At 42.9% G+C, this 5,000-nt stretch overlaps 1 protein-coding gene across 1 annotated transcript in view; it reads left to right on the top strand.

Moving 5' to 3' along the window:
- Nucleotides 1-5,000, top strand: part of snx29 (sorting nexin 29) — a 272,778-nt gene that overhangs the window by 120,057 nt on the left and 147,721 nt on the right. The gene's annotated exons all lie outside the window — the stretch shown is intronic.

Below are 5,000 nucleotides of genomic sequence, written 5' to 3'. Positions count from 1 at the left end.
AACGTTCTTGCTATTTCATCCCTGAAGTCTGTACTGAAATGTATGTGCAGTACAATAATTGTATAATCCCCAAGATCCCTGGCTTGGGTAGTCATTTCAAGAGTGTTGTGTCATCACTTTGTATTTAAAAGTTCCCTGTCTAGTAAAGGCTCTATGGACCAGATGAAATGGATAAACGAGCCACATGTGGCCCCCAGGCCTGAGTTTGCCCACCTCTGCACTACATTATGAACTACCAACAAAGATATTCGATATAGTAATCCAAGATAATGTGTAGCGTGCGTAGCCAATGTAACAAAGTGAGATCAAGTCTGGTTTTCTAAATGGGCATGGTTTTCCAATTGAACTCCTAGACTCCTAGTTTGCTAAAGGGGCATGGTTGTCACAGGATGGCAGCTCAGAACCTTTTCGTCATATTGATTTCAGAAGAAAACCCTTACGAAGCTTCTCTTCCATAGTTATCTATCTTCTCTGCTGGCAACTTGCCTGGATCATTTCCCAACCCTTCCGCATATCTCCCTCCCGGTTACTTCCTGTCAACCGTTCTGTCAAATAAAGGAAAAAGTGCAAGAAAAAAACTATAAAAATATAAAAAACAACTTTTAGACTTCACTTAAATCAAATGTCAATTTCAGCATTGTTAAGCACGGTTGGGGAGGTGGAGAAAAAAGAATAATGATAGGTAAGGGTTGTCTGTGATATCAAAAGAAGTTTTTGAAGAGGTCCTTTGAAAAATAATTGAAGTTATTCGGAAAGCCCTCTTTTATTACAATTCCCCCCGTAGGGAAAACTTAATGAGGTTTGTTACACAAGTCTGTCTATTTCTTTTTTAAAGGAGACCTAACCTAGTGGAGAATTTTTTTTTTTTGAAACTTTATAATAGACGCTTACAAATGAGTCTATTGCACTCACAACGAAATAGCACCCTTTCCATTAGTCTGGACCTTTCAGACCAGAATTGTTCACTGTGTTGGTGTCTGCCGTGATGCTATACCAGGGCTAGACTGGGCCCGAAAAACAGCCAAGGTATTTTTGGCATAGACCAGCCCCACACACACAACCCCCTGCTTTTCGACAAGATTATTATTAGTCCACGTTTTACAGTAAAGGAAGACCAATAGGCCGCCCTGTCTAAACTAAGGGCTGTTCTCTAAGGAAAAACCAACCAAACAAACAAACAAAAATCAACAGCATAGGCCCACTGGGAAAATGCCCCGTATGCCATATTAGCAGTCCCAGCCCAGTGGTATACCATGGTAGCCCCCCCACCATCCCCTAACCCACCCTGTCTTTAGGATTTCTTATTTTATTTGGGTTGAAAGCATTGTTAATTAGCTTCACTGATACAGAACAGTACTGGGGATGACAGCGTCGGCATGTAGCTCTGCTTAGTGAGAACGAAACCCGATGGATTTGAACTGACAGGGCCAACGAGAACAACCAACTGTTAAATCAAATTGACCGAATCCCGGGAGATGGAGAGGGAGAGAGGGAGAGGGAGGGAGAGGAGGGAGAGGAGGGAGAGGAGGGAGGGAGGGAGAGAGGGAGAGAGAGGAGAGAGAGAGAGAGAGAGAGAGAGAGAGAGAGAGAGAGAGAGAGAGAGAGAGAGAGAGAGAGAGAGAGAGAGAGAGAGAGAGAGAGAGAGAGAGAGAGAGAGAGAGAGATCTTCGGGCGCAAGGATTGACAGAGAGGCTGAGATGGATTGAGAAATCTCGAGAGGACCAGAAAGACGGAGAGACCGATACAGTAGATAGAGAGACATTCTTAAGCTCCCTGCAGCGGAAATAGATGTCTGATGTCTGCGTCAGCAAGGCTTGATCTCCTTTCATAAAAAATGATAGACGGTATTTATTTTATCATGGAAGTGATATGTCTTAAGGCATCCTTTTGTCACACAGTCATTCATGGCTATTTAATTTTCAATTTGATGTCACCAAAACGGATTGCTGTAATTGACAGCCTAGCTGTAATGTGTTAGCATTTCCCTTATAACAAAAGCCCCCATGAAGCCAACATTTGACATTTGGCACGTTTTTGTTGGAAGATATAGCACTTGTCATCATTGCTACATTTTAAAACAATTCTCAGGCTTACACTCTTTTAGCTTTTAACACTTCTGAAGGAGCTGCAATGAATTTGACCATTTTGGAAAACAAAAGGACCTGGTACGGCGTGTCTTGTCTTCAGCACCACTTTTGTGCGTCAGGCACTTGCACAATAGCAAGGCAACACCAAAAAAACAAACATGACTTTGCTTATTCGACTGGCTCAAGAACCATAGTCATTACCATGGCCAGACGTATTTGCAAAGAACCTCTCTGGAGTGCAGAGCTGTGAAGCCGAAAGTCCCCCCTGTCCCTATCAACAGTCTGGCAGGCAAGGCAGCATGGCTTCCTGCAAAGTTTTTGTGTTGTGTTCTAATGTAATGCAGTGCAGGTTCTTTCACGAAAAAAGAAATACAGCATAGCCTTTCCAATTTAGAGTAGAGTAGAGTAGAGTATCATTTATTGATCCCAGGGGGAAATGAAGGTGTCAAGTAGCATACACACATACATACACACATACGTACACTTAAAATAACCATATATAGCTCACTGTTACATACATTTAGCCAAGGCATCTCTCTCTCTCTCTCTCTCTCTCTCTCTCTCTCTCTCTCTCTCTCTCTCTCTCTCTCTCTCCTCTCTCTCTCTCTCTCTCTCTCTCTCTCTCTCTCTCTCTCTCTCTCACACACACACACACACACACACACACACACACACACACACACACACACACACACACACACACACACACACACACACACACACACACACACACACACACACACACACACCAAAATATAAAGTGTTAAGTGTAGGGCAACTTTTATGATCAGTAGGGCCACGTTTTTTCATCGCCACCATCGGAGGGCCAAATGACCACTGCAACTGCCAGAGTTAGAAGTGCAGTTGGTTGCTCACTGACTGCCCGTTTGGAAGGAATAGACCTTATACTACACCATTGGCCAACAGTATTATTATAGCAGATTAAGTATAATTGATTAAAAAAAAATCTGGTCATTATTTTTTTTTCAATTTCTGCTTTTATGCGGTTCTATGGGCCACACTGAGTGAGGAGGCGGGCCGCATGTGGCCCCTGGGCCTCCAGTTGCCCATCTCTGATCTACATACCAGCTTTTCTGTTGGTAGACCTTCAGACACAGTGGGAAATGATGCTGCTTTGTCCTTGGCCGTGGCTTAATTGGCTTTGGTACCGCACTGTTGCACTGGGGGACCCGGGTTCGATTCCAGCCTGAGGTCATTCCCCGATCCTTCCCCATCTCTCTCTCCCACTGCTTTCCTGTCTCCGTCCCGTCTCAGATAAATGCATAAAAAGCCAAAATAAGCAAAAAAAACAAAAACATTTCATTGTTATCTCATGACACCATATGAACAGCCGACTTGCAACACAGCAATCGCAACGTGCAGTGAAACTGCTCAGCTAGCTCAAGAGTTTCCTGCGGTGTGGGCTATTACCAGTGCAAGAGCGTGCAGCCATTATCTAACTAATGGACAGTGGCTGCTAATGAGTCTGAAAAGTGATGTCATGATTGTATCTGTCTCAGACGATGATGGAAGGCGGAGAATGAGCAGGGTTGCCATAGTTACTGCATTAGATGGAGTGCACACCAGGGCAAGTGCTTATTTCCTCCTTTTTAACATTTATTTTATTTTATCTTACTTACTCTATTTCATTTTATTTTATTTTATTTTATTTTTTTTCAGTTGAGTGACAACTTTGCTTCCTTGCCATGTCTCTGCACATTTGGGCTAATTGGAAAATGATTGTGTGTATGTGTGTGCTTACTTGCACCAACCTAGGTGGTTTAGAGAGAGAGAGAGAGAGAGAGAGAGAGAGAGAGAGAGAGAGAAAGAAAGGGATGACCCTGGATAATGAGCTTGAGTGTGAATAATTCATATTCATATATTTCTTTAATGAGTTGTAATTCTGCTTATGTTAGGGGGAAAACTCTTCTTGCACATATTAATGTATTTATGTATAATGTGGGTTTTCTCTTCGGTACCCAGAGATCCTCATTAATTTATGTGTTTGCTAGCGCTAGTGGTTTTCTGACATTCCCAATTGAGTCAGTGCGAGACATGGTGCAATGAGGTAAGTTCCGGAACTTTCCGAATGACGACAGTTGGCGTCTGCACTTCCTGTGTAGGGGCAGGGAAACAGGTTGGCTTTTTTTGCAGGGTTGTTGGGGTAGGCTCTTTAATATTCATGAGAGAATTTGGTCATGTCTGTTTCGGGGTAGCGCTAGGTTTGGTAAATGTAATAAATAGCGTTTAGCTTTGGTTCGACCTTACAAGCTAACATTTCTTTAGCAACATCACTCTAATCAAGACCTTTAATCCTAAACCTCACCCTGGTAATAATACTTTCATTATGAAATCCCAATTTTATAGTTCTTTTGCACCCCACTGAGATACTGTATTGGAGAGGTGATGTCTGTCACGTTTAACCAACCAGACAAGTTTCCTCAACAAAACAGTTTAGAGGCTACCCCCAGCCACCCTGCAAAACATATTACAAACAACCAAACAAACAAAAAACACACCTGCCCTATAGTCCTCCAGCTTCCCATGATGCTTTGGGCCCCCACACATCACCCTAGAAGCAAACGGTGTAAGCCATCACCTCCATAGAGGCACCACTCTCCCATCCCTCCACATATTGAGACGCTAAAGGAGATCAAAATAAAATGAAATTGAGGCGTCTTACCAGTAACCCACATCTTAGAATAGCTCTTAAAAGGATGGGAGGATGGATAGACAGCTAGATAGATATATAGATATATAGATATTCATCTATTTTTGGATGTGGGTGAGGTGGAGGAAGAAAGAATGATGGGAGGGCAGGATTTGTATTGGGAAAGGGCTTCCCATTCGCATCGATTGGTGTCAGAAACTTCATCCCTCTCCTCTCTTAAGTTCCAGCAGGGCTATTTTAAG

Source organism: Engraulis encrasicolus, chromosome 17, assembly GCF_034702125.1.
Source record: "Engraulis encrasicolus isolate BLACKSEA-1 chromosome 17, IST_EnEncr_1.0, whole genome shotgun sequence".
In the NCBI taxonomy this organism is placed as follows: Eukaryota; Metazoa; Chordata; class Actinopteri; order Clupeiformes; family Engraulidae; genus Engraulis; species Engraulis encrasicolus.
The sequence above is the reverse complement of the archived record's forward strand: the minus strand, read 5'-3'. Positions and strand labels throughout refer to the sequence as shown.